Consider the following 14,066-nt stretch of genomic DNA (forward strand, 5'->3'; position numbering starts at 1 on the left):
CTCTCAGCTTCTTTGGAGCAAGAGTCTGCTTTCAATGGCCGTCTTCAAACTGTCTCTCATCTGCAGCTCCTGTGCTTTCTTCAAAGTGTCCCTCTTGGCTGTGGCTCCTCTTCAAAACATCACCCACAGCTGCACTGAGTTCCCTCTGCCTGTCAGCTCATTTATATGGCTCCACTGATCAAGGCCCACCCTGAATGGGTGGGACCATGCCTCCATGGAAATATTTCATCAGAGTTATCACCTACAGTTGTGTGGGGCACATTTCCATGCAAACAACCTAACCCAAATGTTCCAACTTAATCCCCACTAATATGTCTGCCCCACAAGATTGTATCGAGGAAAATGGTTTTTTCTGGGGGACATAATACATTCAAACCAGCACAGCCATCTTTTCAGTGGTCTGGGAACACGCCTGCAGGGCACCACAGTCAAGAGCTTCCGTGGGGATTCTGCTCACTTGTGACATTGCAGTTTTCCTCCTCAGAGGCCGCAGAGACCACAGCTTGGAGGCAGGGTCCCACACGGAAAGTCCCAAGGGCCCTACGCCAGTCCCAGGGACTTGTGGGTCCATGGCAGAAAGGGACTGTGGGGAGTCTGAGCTAAAGGGTTTGACTCATGCAACAGCTTTAAGACTCCAGGAATGGCTGAGAGATCTGAGCTTTAAGCTGTCTTCCCTCCTTAACTGCACAGGGCACACCCCCCAACTTCAGGGCTGGTGGCCCCAACTAGACATGGAAATTTGGTGTACTGATTGGACCCCCACAAGGTTTAGACCCCCACTCACCACATAGACAAAGTTGGGGAGAATTGGCTTGAGGGTTATAGGTGTCTCAGGGGCACCATCTCCTGGTAAGTCAGGGAAAGTGCACTCCACCATGCTGTACCTCTGACAAATTATAGATAATTGTTCAAATAAGTCTGCATATCCTAAAATAACCCTACCAAGATAAACAAATGCCAAGAGGCCAAAAACCATATAAAAGTTTAAAGCATATGAAGAAAACAGAAGATATGGATAATCCAAATGCAAACACCCAAATCAAAAAATCAGAGGAGACACAGTACTTGGAGCAAGTAGTTAAAGAAGTAACCACAAACAACAAGATCATGGCAAAGGATATAAAGGACATGAAGAAGACCCAAGAAGAGAATAAAGAAGAATTTGCAAGAGTAAATAAAAAAATACATGATCCTATGGAAATAAAAGAAACTATTGATCAAATTAAAAATATTCTGGAAACACATAGCACTAGATAAGAAGAAACTGAAGAAAGAATAAGTGCACTGGAAGAGTGCAGGCTTGAAAGTGAAAGTACAAAAGAAAGAATGGAGAAAAAAACAAAAAACTCAAAATGGATCTCAGGGATATGATAGACAACATAAAGTGCAGAAATATAAGAATCATTGGTGTTCCAGAAGGGGAAGAGAAGGGTAAAGGTCTAGGAAGTGTATTCAAAGAAATTGTTGGGGAAAACTTCCCAGCCCTTCTGGAAAACATGAATACACAAATCATAGATGCCCAATGAACTCCAAACAGAATAAATCCAAATAAAGCCACTGCAGGACATTTTTAGATCAGATTGTCAAATGCTGAAGACAAGGAGCAAGTTCTGAAAGCAGCAAGAGAGAAGCAATTCACTACATACAAGGGAAACAACATAAGACTATGCAGTGACTACTCACTGGCCACCACAGAGGCTAGAAGGCAGTGGTATAACATATTTAAAATTCTGAAAGAGAAAAATTGCCAAGCAATAATTCTTTATCCAGCAAAGCTTTCCTTCAAATTTGACTTAGAGCTTAAAATGTTCACAAACAAATGCTGAGAGAATTTGCTAACAAGAGACCTGCCCTACTTCAGATACTAAAGGGAGCCCCACAGGCAGAGAAACAAAGAAAGGAGAGACAGGTATGGAGAAGGGTTCAGTACTAAAGAGAGTTAGTAAAGGTATGTTAAAGGAAATAAAGAGTGAAAGGGGAAAAATATATCTGACAAAAACCAAAGAATACGATAACTGATTCAAGGACTGCCTTCACAGTAATAATGTTGAATGTGAAGGGATTAAGCTCCCCAATTAAAAGATATAGACTGGCAGAATGTATTAAAAAATATGTTGCTTACAAGAGACATCTTAGAAACAGAGACACAAAGAAATTGAAACTGAAAGGATGGAAAAAAATATTCCATGCAAGCTACAGCCAAAAGAAAGCAGGAGTAGCAATATTAATCTCACATAAAATAGACTTTAAATGCAATGATGTTATAGAAGTGTTATAGAAAACAAAGAAGGTCATTATATACTAATAAAAGGGGCAATTCAACAAGAAGAAATGACAATCATAAATGTCTATGCACCCAATCAAGGTGCCCAAAATACATGAGAAAAGCATTGGCAAAACTGAAGGAAGCAATACATGTTTCCACAATAATTGCAAGAGACTTCAAGGTATCACTCTCTCCTATAGATAGACAGAGGACCAATAAAACAAGCCTCAATAAATTTTAAAAGATTGAATTTATGCCAAGCACATTCTCTGATCACAATGGAATACATTAGAAGTCAATAACCATCAGAGACTTAGAAAATTCTCAAATGTCTAGAGGTTAAACAACACACTCCTAAACAATCAGTGGGTTAAAGAAGAAATAGCAAGAGAAATTGCTAAATATATAGAGATGAATGAAAATGAGAACATAACATATCAAAACTTATGGGATGCAGTGAAGGCAGAATTGGGGGGGGAATTTATAGCTCTAAATACATACATGAAAAAAGAAGAAAGAGCTAAAATCAAAGAACTAATGGAACAACTGAAGAAGCTAGAAAATGAACAGCAAACTAATCCTAAACCAAGTAGAAGAAAAGAATAACAAGATTAAAGCAGAAATAAATGACATAGAGAACAACAAAAAAAAAAATTGAGAGAATAAATAAACCTAAAAGTTGTTTCTTTGAAAAGATAAACAAGATTGACAAGCCCCTAGCTAGACTGACAAAATAAAAAAGGGAGAAGACCCAAATAAACAAAATAATAAATGAGAGAGGTGACATTACTGCTGATCCTGAAGAAATTAAAATATTAAAGAGGATATTGTGAACAACTATATGCCAACAAACAAGAAAATGTAGAGGAAATGGATAATTTCCTGGAAACACATGAAAACCTACATTGACCAGAGAAGAAATAGAAGACCTCAACCAACCAATCACAGGCAAAGAGATCCAAGCAGTCATCAAAAAGCTTCCCAAAAATAAATGCTCAGGGCCAGATGGCTTCACAGGGGAATTCTACCGAACTTTCCAAAAAGAACTGACATGAATCTTGCTTAAACTCTTTCAAAACATTGAAGAAAATGGAACACTACCTGACTCATTTTTTGAAGGTAACATCACTCTTATACCAAAACCAGGTAAAGATGCTACAAGGAAGGAAAACTAGAGGCCAATCTCCCTAATGAAAATAGATGCAAAAATTCTCATCAAAATACCTGCAAATCGAATCCAAGGACACATTTAAAAAATCATATGACATTTCTGTGCCAGTTTGAATGTATTATGTTCCCCAAAACACCATTTTCTTCGATGCAGTCTTGTGTGGGCAGACATATTAGTGTTGATTAGATTGTGATTCTTTGAGTGTTTCCATGGAGATATGACCCATCCAACTGTAGGTGATAACTCTGATTAGATAATTTCCATGGAGGTATGGCCCCGCCCATTCAGTGTGAGCCTTGGTAGTTTACTAGACCACTATATAAGCTCAGCCAGAAGGAGCAAGCTTGCTACAGCTAAGAGGGACACTTTGAAGAATGCACAGAAGCTGAGAGAGTAGCTGCATATGAGAGACAGTTTGAAGACAGCCATTGAAAGCAGACTCTTGCTCCAGAGAAGCTAAGAGAGGACAAAGACTGCAAGAGCAACTTAGAGTGACATTTTGAAGAGGAGCCATGGCTTATAGATAAACATTCTCAGAGAAAGCCATTTTGAAACCAGAACTTGGAGCAGACACCGGCCACATGCCTTCCCAGCTAACAGAAGTTTTCTGGACACCATTGGCCATCCTCCACTGAAAGTATCTTATTGTTGATGCATTACCTTGAGCACTTTATAGCCTTAAGACTGTAACTGTGTAACCAAATAAACCCCCTTTATAAAAGCCAATCCATTTCTGGTGTTTTGAAATCTGGCAGCATTGGCAAACTGGAACAGATTTTGGTACCAGAGAAACGGGATGCTGTTGAGCTTGCAAATACCAAACATGTTGGAGTGGCTTTTTAAATGGATAAGGGGAAGATTCTGGAGGAATTATGAGGAGATTGATAGAAAAGTCCTAAACTGCTTTGAAGAGACTGTTGGTAGAAATATGAACTCTTAATATACTTCTGATGAGGCCTTAAACAGAAATGTTGAAAGTGTCATTGCAAACTGGAAGGAAGGTGGTCCTTGTTTTAACGTGGCAGAGAATTTGGCAAAATTGAATCCTGGTGTTGGATGGAAGGAAGAATTTGAGAGTGACAAGCTGGGATACTTGGTTGATGTGATTTTGAAACTAGAAGTTGTGGATATAGCATGGTTTCTCCTTTCAGCTTATAGCAAAATGCCAGCAGAAAGAGATAAACTTAGAACTGAACTCTTGGGTTCAAAGAAACCAGAAACTGATGGTTTAGACTATTCCAGGCTTTCAGGGGGTGGAACTCCAGAAGCTACAGCCCAATGTGAAGATTTAACCAAACATGGAACCCAGCCACCCTTTCAGTACAAGCCAGGATTGGAGATGGAGTTATCCAGAAAGGATTTGTGGAAAGACCTATTGTCTGATGGCTTTGACCCCTGTGTGCTTCATGTGAAGCCAACAGAATTTTTGCAAGATCTTTATAGATGGAGATGCTGTCAGTCTGGAAGGGAGGAGACAGGGAACAAATTGAAGGAAAAATTTCTTCCAAGACAGAGCCATGGAGTTTGAGGTCTGGAGTCAAGAGTTCTCAGGCTGGGAGAGCAGAGTGGCCCACACACACACATGGAAAGAGTGAGTTTGCCCCTGAGATTGAGGGTGAGCCTTCTGCCTTGATGCTCAGGAAGAGTTCTGCCACCCCAGGCCCCAAAGAGGGTGGAGCACATTCCCAGGTTGGGGAGAGCCTGGCCGCCATCCCACTGTTCTGAAGGGGTCAAACGTGTGCCCTGGAGATAGAAGAGAATCCCAGTGGTGCCCTGATGTCTGAGGAGGGTGGGGCCAAGCAGAAGGTGGTCTCCCCAATTTGTGGATATGTTGGAGCATTCACCCCAGTGTTTGGAAAGAAAAGGCCTGCTGCAAATGCCCTTGGAAAGTGTGGGAAAACCGCTCTCTCAAGCCCCAAGAATGCAACATCATTCTGTAAATGACTCTCAGACTTTGAAATCTAATGGAGTCTGCCCTGTGGGTTTTAGGAACTGTTCTGGCCCTTAAACCCTATTTCGCTTTCAGTTCTCCTTATGGCAATGGGAATGTTCATCCTATGACTCACTCCTTTGTATACTGGAAACTCATAACTTGTTCTAAGTTTCACAGGTCCACAGCTAGAGGGGAATTTTGCATTAGGAAAAGACCATGCCTGTAATTGATTTTGATAGGATCTTGTACTTACTTATTGTTACTGAAATGACTTAAGTTTTTGTGACATTTTGATGGGATGAAAGTATTTTGTATATGGAAAGATCATGTCATTTTGGGGTCCAGGGAATGGAATGTGTCAGTTTGAATGTATTATGTCCCCCAAAACACCATTTTCTTTGATGCAATCTTGTGTGGGCAGACATATTAGTGTTGATTAGATTGTAATTCTTTGAGTGTTTCCATGGAGATGTGACCCACCCAACTGTAGGTGATAACTCTGTTTAGATAAATTCCATGCAGGTATGGCCCCACCCATTCAGGGTGGCCCTTGATTAGTTTACTAGACCACTATATAAGTTCAGACAGAAGGAGCAACCTTGCTACAGCCAAGAGAGTCACTTTGAAGAATGCACAGGAGCTGAGAGAGGACCTGCAGATGAGAAACAGTTTGAAGATGGCCATTGAAAGGAGACTCTTCCTCCAGAGAAGCTAAGAGAGGACAAACACCCCAAGAGCAACTGAGAGTGACATTTTGAAGAGGAGCTGTGACTTAGAGAGGAATGTTCTGGGAGAAAGCCATTTTGAAACCAGAGCTTGGAGCAGACACCAGCCACGTGCCTTCCCAGGTAACAGAGGTTTTCCGGACACCACTGGCCACCCTCCACTGAAGGTACCCATTGTTGATGCATTACCTTGGACACTTTATGGCCTTAAGACTGTAACTGTGTAACCAAATAAACCCCCTTTATAAAAGCCAATCCATTTCTGGTGTTTTGCAGCCTGGCAGCATTGGCAAACTGGAACAGTGACCACGTGGTTTCATTCCAGGCATGCAAGGATAGTTCAACATAAGAAAATCAATCAATGTAATACAACGCATTAACAAATCAGAAGGGAAAAATCAAATGATCATCTCAATAGATGCTGAAAAACCATTTGACAAAATCCATCACCCTTTTTTGATAAAAAACATTTCAAGAGGTAGGAATTGAAGGAAACTTCCTCAATATTATAAAGGACATATATGAAAAACCCACAGCCAGCATAGTACTCAATGGCGAGAGACTGAAAGCCTTCCCTCTAAGATCAGGAATGAGACAATGATGCCCGCTGTCACCACTGTTATTCAACATTGTGCTACAAGTGCTAGTCAGAGCAATCAGGCAAGACAAAGAAATAAAAGGCATCCAAACTGGAAAGGAAGAAGTAAAACTGTCCTTATTTGCAGATGATATGATCTTATATCTGGAAAACCCTGAGTAATCAATGACACAACTACTTGAGCTAATAAACAAATTTAGCAAAGTAGTGGGATACAAGATTAAATCACATAAGTCAGTAATGTTCCTATACACTAGAAATGACCTAACTGAAGAGACACTCAAGGAAAAGATTCCATTCTCAATAGCAACTAAAAAAATCAAGTACCTAAGAATAAACTTAGCGAAGGATATAAAAGACCTATACATAGAAAACTACATAGCTTTACTAAAAGAAATAGAAGGAGACCTAAAGAGAGGTAAAAAATATTCCTTGTTCATGGATAGGAAGGCTAAATGTCATTAAGATGTCAATTCTACCCAAACTCATCTACAGATTCAATGGAATTCCTATCAAAATTCCAACAACCTACTTGGCCATCTTGGAAAAGTTATCACATTTATTTGTAAGGGGAAGATGCCTCGAATTCCTATAAACATTCTAAAAAAAGAAACATGAAGCAGGAGGACTTACACTCCCTAACTTTGAAGCTTATTATAAAGTCATAGTAGTCAAAACAGCATGGCACTGGCACAAAAATAGATAACTGATCAATGGAATTGAATTGAGAATTTGGGGATTCATCCCCATATCTAAGTCAGCTGATCTTTGATAGGGCCCCCAAAACCACTGAACTGGAACATAACAGTCTATTCAACAAATGGGGCTGGGAGAACTGGATATCCATTTCCAAAAGAATGAGAAAGGACCCCTACCTCACACCCTACACAAAAATTAACACAAAATGGATTAAAAACTTCAATATAAGCGACAGTACCATAAAACTCCTACAAGATAATGTAGGGAAACATCTTCAGTACCTGTATTATGAGGTTACTTCTTAGACCTTACACCCAAAGCACAAGCAACAAAAGAAAAAATAGATAAATGGGAACTCCTCAAACTTAAAAGCTTCTGTACCTCAAAGGAATTTGTCAAAAAGGTGAGGAGGCATCCAACTCAATGAGAAAAAATATTTGGAAACCATGTATCTGACAAAAGACTGATATCTTGCATATATAAAGAAATCCTACAACTCAATGACAATAGTACAGACAGCCCGATTATAAAATGGGCAAAAGATATGAAAAGACAGTTCTCTGAAGTGGATGTTCTTTTTAAAGTCTAACTTCTATTTTATTTTTTGGAGTAATGAAAATGTTCAAAGATTGATTGTGGTGATCAATGCACAACTATATGATGATATTATGAACAACTGATTGTACACTTTGAAAGACTGTATGTCATGTGTATATATCTCAATAAAATTGCATTTAAAAAAAAAGAGGTCACACCCTACTCAAAAAGATTAATCCATCTGCCACCACAAGATTGCCTTAAAAAATATGGCTTTTTCTGGGGGACATTAATATCTTTGAACCAGCACAGTAGCTAACATTCATCTATTCCTGAGTTTTCTTTCCTTTTACCCAAAGTAAATTAATTTTTACTTCCTTTCTATTTAGTTCTTTTGACATCCCAGTAAATGAAAACAAAATTTTAACATTCAAGTAAATAAAAACATAATTCAAAAGAATATACACATGGCGAGTCAAACTTGACGGTGGGAGGCAATAGTCTCCCCTTGCCTTTGGTGGGCAAGAGTTAGATAGGCACCCAAGAAACACCATGAAAGATACTGATATCAAGAGACTATTTACTGCATGCCCAATCTTTTGTGCATATTTTCAATTATCTTAAGCTTCATTCCATCATTCTTCTTGGAGAACTTCTCAATATTGGAAGCACATTTGACATCGTTGTGCATCTGTTCTGTTTTTGTAACTGCTGTCAATCTAGTATTATACTTAGTAGCAAACCAAATGCATCATACAAAAGAAGTTCATTAATAGAAGGTATACAGGTTTTCAAAATGCTGTATCTATTTCTTATGTCATGTTTCTCCTTTCATGCAATTTTTGTTCTATATGGAACACCACAAATAGTTGGTGTTGGGAAGTTTTTTATTTGGAGTTTTATTGTCTACTTTTACTACTGTGCCTTGTCTATGTTCGTTAGGACCAAACATCAAAAAGTGGCTAACAGTTTTCAGTAGGAATGAAGTTTCATACATTTTGGAGAATACTCTTCAGATCACTACAATTTAGTTTTGTAGGAACATGGCTTAGAGCACTTCCTATTACACTGGATTGGGAAAGACGATGGTAGGTATGGCCCATCTCCTGTGCGCTTGGATAGGACTTTGGCTGTGTGGCTGGTGTTGTTATTTCACCATTCTGGATAAAGTGGAATAGGAAGTGACTTATGTACAAGGACAATTAGTTGGAGCAAAGGGAGAAGATATTTCTTTGGGCATATTCCATAAAGACTGTGCAGAAATGTGGATGGTCAAAGCCAAGCAGTTCCACTTACAGCACTGTTTTTTTAAATGAAGTTCCAACATATGATTGCAGCTTTTTAAACTATGAAACCCCTGGGTGATTGAACCTTCTACTTAAAATAAAGATTTTATAATAGATTGTGGGAGGAAAAAAAGAATATGCACAGATTCTGAAGTAAATTTTTTTAAATATTTTCTTTTCCATTTTATAAGAAAATAGTTATACTGTAACAAAATGTTCCTTGGGGTTTGAAGATAAACATATAATGCTGTGTCCTTAAACTGATGTTGCAACAATACAGCAAGGCACCCACTGATGAGCTAAATGACATTACCAAGTGACTCAGGGAATCTACGCTCTCGTGATCCCCAGCCTGCCTAATTCCTTTAGGAATACTGAAAACTTTTTTTACTTTTAAAAAGGGGGGCTATATTCAATGTGGTGGCCCCGACTGGATCCTGAAACAATAAAAGAATATTAATGGAAATGTGGCAAAATTCAAAGTCTGTAGTTAACAGTTACATGCCAACCTTAATTTCTTAGTTTTGACTTTTGACAAAACTACTGTGGTTATTATATAAGATGTTAACACTAAGGTAAGAAGGGTGAAGGGTATTCAGGAACTTTCTGTACTATCTTTTCTGTAAATCCACTTCCCTGAATATCTAAAATTATTCCAAAGTACAAAGTTTATTTAAATGGGGGGGGTAATTATGTACCTTTGCACAAAGGAAAAAAACAGCTGTAGTGATGGTCTGACAATAGCAACAGAAAAGAATATAGAGGAGTCATTTCAAAAATAACCCAGGGGAGGGCTCTAAGACTCTATAAAAGTTTTACTTAGTAAGTTTATTTTTTCAGAAACTTAAGGCCTCCAGATTGTTCCTATACCAGATAAGCCCTGAAACCAAGAAGAACCAGTCTCTCAAAGAACGTCAACCAGTTTCATGCCTCTACCCCATAATGTCTACACCTATTTCAAGCATGGAGTTAGAATGGTCATTGCCCAGATATCCCTGAAGATTGAGAGGATGATAAAATTAGAGGGAAGAAGTATTACTGAGAAATTAGAATTTAACAAATGATTGTGACTACTGACTCATTATACAGATATTTCTTTTTAGTTTCTAGTTTATTAGAATAGCCAGAAAGAAATAACTGAATTTGTTTAACTGTCATCCAGTAGCCTTGATCTTTGATAATTATTGTATAACTGTGTAGCTTTTATAGTGTGACCCTGTGATTGTAAAGACCTTGTGACTCAAACATTGAGGACTGGTGATTGATGTGCCGAGCCCTCTATCACGGGACTTGCCCTTATGAAGCTCATTACTGCAAAGGAGAGGCTAAACCTGGTTATAATTGTGCCTGAGTCTCCTGCTGAGTGCCTCTTTGTTGCTCAGATGTGGCCCTCTCTCTAGCTAAGCCAACTCAGAGGGTGAACTCGTTGCCCTTCCCCCTATGTGGGATCTGACATCCAGGGGTGTAAATCTTCCTGGCAATGCAGGATTTGGCTCCTGGGGATGAATCTGGACATGACACCATGGGATTGAGAACATCTTCTTGACCAAAAGGGGGATACAAAATGAAATGCAATGAAGTTTTAGTGGCTGAGAGATTCCAAATGGAGCTGAGAGGTCACTCTGGTGGGCATTCTTTGGCAGTATACAGAAAACCCTTTTTAGGTTTTAATGTACTGGAATAGCTAGAAGTAAATACCTGAAACTATCAAACTGCAACCCAGTAGCCTTGACTCTTGAAGACGATTGTATAGCAATGTAGCTTACAAGGGGTGACAGTGTGATTGTGAAAGCCTTGTGGATCGCGCTCCCTTTATCCGGTGTATGGATGGATGAGTAGAAAAATGGGGACAAAAAATTAAATGAAAAATAGGGTGGGGGGATGGGGATGATTTGGGTGTTCTTTTTTACTTTTCTTTTTTATTCTTATTTTCACTTTTTCTGGTACAAGGAAAATGTTCAAAAAATAGATTGGGGTGATGAATGCACAACCACATTATGGTACTCTGAACAACTGATTGTACACTTTGAATGATTGTATGGTATGTGAATATATCTCAATAAAATTAAATTTAAAAAAACAAACTTGTGACTGACACTCCCTTTATCCAGTGTATGGGTAGATGAGTAATAAAATAAAGATATGCATGGAAAAAAAAATAATAGGTCAGGAATATGGGAGGAAAAATACCACCTTATAAACTATTGAAAATAGCTATAGTACTACTTTAATAATCTTTCATCAATTGTAACAAATGTAACTACTGTTAAAAAATAGTAGAGGAGGGGCAGGTGGGGGTGGCGGTTGGGCAGTTAGCTTCTGAGGAGGAGGAGGAAAGAGGGCAAGGGAGGAGGATGGCAGAGTTGTGGCTCCTCGGGGAATTCTGATGAATCACTGATTGACCAGCACCATTTTAGCAGTTGAAATGAGTTATCAGAAATGGGCATACTGTCTTTAGATCCAACATGTAGCAGATGGATGTTACTCCATGCTGATTACTTCTTTGGACCAACACTTTTTGATTTTAGAGGATCTTTGTCTCTTCATCTTTCATTTCCAGTTACTGTTGTTGGCAAATAAAAGTTCATGTGTTTCTTGCCCAAACTTGAGTCACCATGAGTAGTAGTTTAGGAAAAGAAAAAGACTCTAAAGAGAAAGATCCCAAAGTACCATGAGCCAAGGAAAGAGAAAAGGAAGCAAAAGCCTCTGGAGGTTTTGGAAAAGAGAGCAAAGAAAAAGAACCCAAGACCAAAGGGAAAGATGCCAAAGATGGAAAGAAGGACTCCAGTGCTGCCCAACCAGGAGTAGCTTTTTCAGTTGACAATACGATCAATGGCTAAATCCAGCACCTGGGACTCAGAAAAAATCCAGCAATGCAGAGGTGATTAAAGAGCTCAACAAATGCCGGGAAGAGAATTCAATGCATTTGGACTTATCCAAGAGGTCTATACACATATTACCATCAATCAAAGAGTTGACTCAATTAACAGAACTTTATTTATACAGTAACAAATTGCAGCCCCTCCCAGCAGAGGTTGGCTGTCTAATAAATCTCATGACACTGGCTCTAAGTGAAAATTCACTTACAGTTTGCCTGACTCTCTTGATAACTTGAAGAAGTTATGGATTTATGGCATAACAAACTGAGAGAAATTCCTTCAGTGGTATATAAATTAGATTCTCTCACTAATCTATACCTTTGCTTTAATCATATAACAACTGTGGAAAAGGACATCAAAAACCTGTCAAAACTCAGCATGCTTAGCATTTGAGAGAACACAATCAAACAACTACCTGGTGAATTATGTAACCTCATCATGCTGGATGTAGTGCACAGTCAATTTGAACACCTTCCAAAGGAGATGGGAAACTGCACACAGATAACCAACCTTGACTTGCAGCAAAATGAACTGCTAAACCTCCCAGATACCATAGGAAACCTGTCCAGTTTAAGTCATCTTGGTTTCAGATATAACAGACGATTGGCAATAAGCAGTGCACTTGAAGAATTAAATTTAGAGAACAATAACATTTCTACTTTGCCAGAGGGTCTTTTGTCAAGTCTTGTGAAACTGAATAGTTTAACCCTAGCTAGAAATTGCTTCCAGTTATATCCAGTGGGTGGTCCATCTCAATTTTCCACCATTTATTTTCTCACGGAACACAACTGAATTAATAAAATTCTGTTTGGAATTTTCTCCAGAGCAAAAGTATTAAGTAAGCTGAATATGAAGGACAATCAGGTAACATCACTTCCGTTGGATTTTGGAACTTGGACCAGTATGGTAGAATTGAATTTAGCCACTAATCAGCTCACAAAGATCCCTGAGGATGTGTCTGGTCTTATTTCTCTTGGGGTCTTAATATTATCAAATAATCTTCTGAAGAAACTTCCCCATGATCTTGGAAACCTTAGGAAGTTAAGACAGTTGGGTCTAAAGGAGAAAAAATTGGAATCCTTGCCAAATGAAATTGCTTATCTTAAAGATTTACAGAAATTAGTTTTTACAAACAACAAATTGACCACTCTTCTGAGAGGCATTGGTCACCTTATCAATCTCACACATCTAGGCCTTGGAGAGAAACTACTTACTCATCTTCCTGAGGAAACTAGTACACTGGAGAACCTTGAAGAACTGTATGTGAATGACAACCCCAACCTGCCTAGCCTTCCATTTGAGCTGGCTCTCTGCAGCAAACTTTCAATCAAGAGTATTGAGAACTGTCCACTAAGTCACCTTCCACCTCAGATTGTTGCTGAGGACCTTCTTTAACATCCAGCTCCTAAAGATTCAGGGTCTGTATCATGCCATGGTCTGATTCAAATTGGCTGGTCCCATACACTGTCAAATATAGACTGCCATTAATGTTTCATATCTATATTTGTATCTATTTATGTAGATATTATATATATATATGGCAGATTTATAAAGACTGCATTATGTGTTTCTGCTAATAGAAGAATCGTAGCCATTTAGTTGTTTTGTTTTGTTCTTTTGTTCTGTACAAAAGGCTTATATAAGTTTTCTTTGCTGAACTTGATGGATTTTTTTTGTTGTGTGATCTGACATGCCAGTTTGCTTAAAACATCTGCCAACAAATTATGAAGTTATTAAATTTAAAGGACAGAGGTAGTATAATTGACATACTTTCTCTTAGGAAAAATAGAGGGCAAACAATTTTGTTGCAACTTTTCATACACATTTTCCTCTTACTAATAGTCAGATCTCTCTAGTATGATAGGCCCTGAAGGTAGAATTTTTCTTTAACTTATTCTGAAATTTGAGGTTTAAATTTTATATATTGTTTACAGTCAGAGAAAATCACTGGAGTTTTTGGGGGAAGGGGGGT

General features: G+C 38.6%; 2 pseudogenes; both read left to right on the top strand.

The window, feature by feature from the left end:
• Positions 1-8,481: 8,481 nt before the first annotated feature.
• LOC119528721 lies at positions 8,482-9,135 on the top strand (annotated as a pseudogene).
• A 2,695-nt stretch (positions 9,136-11,830) lies between these two features.
• LOC119528722 lies at positions 11,831-13,535 on the top strand (annotated as a pseudogene).
• Positions 13,536-14,066: the final 531 nt, after the last annotated feature.

This window comes from Choloepus didactylus, chromosome 3, assembly GCF_015220235.1.
Source record: "Choloepus didactylus isolate mChoDid1 chromosome 3, mChoDid1.pri, whole genome shotgun sequence".
NCBI lineage: Eukaryota > Metazoa > Chordata > Mammalia > Pilosa > Megalonychidae > Choloepus > Choloepus didactylus.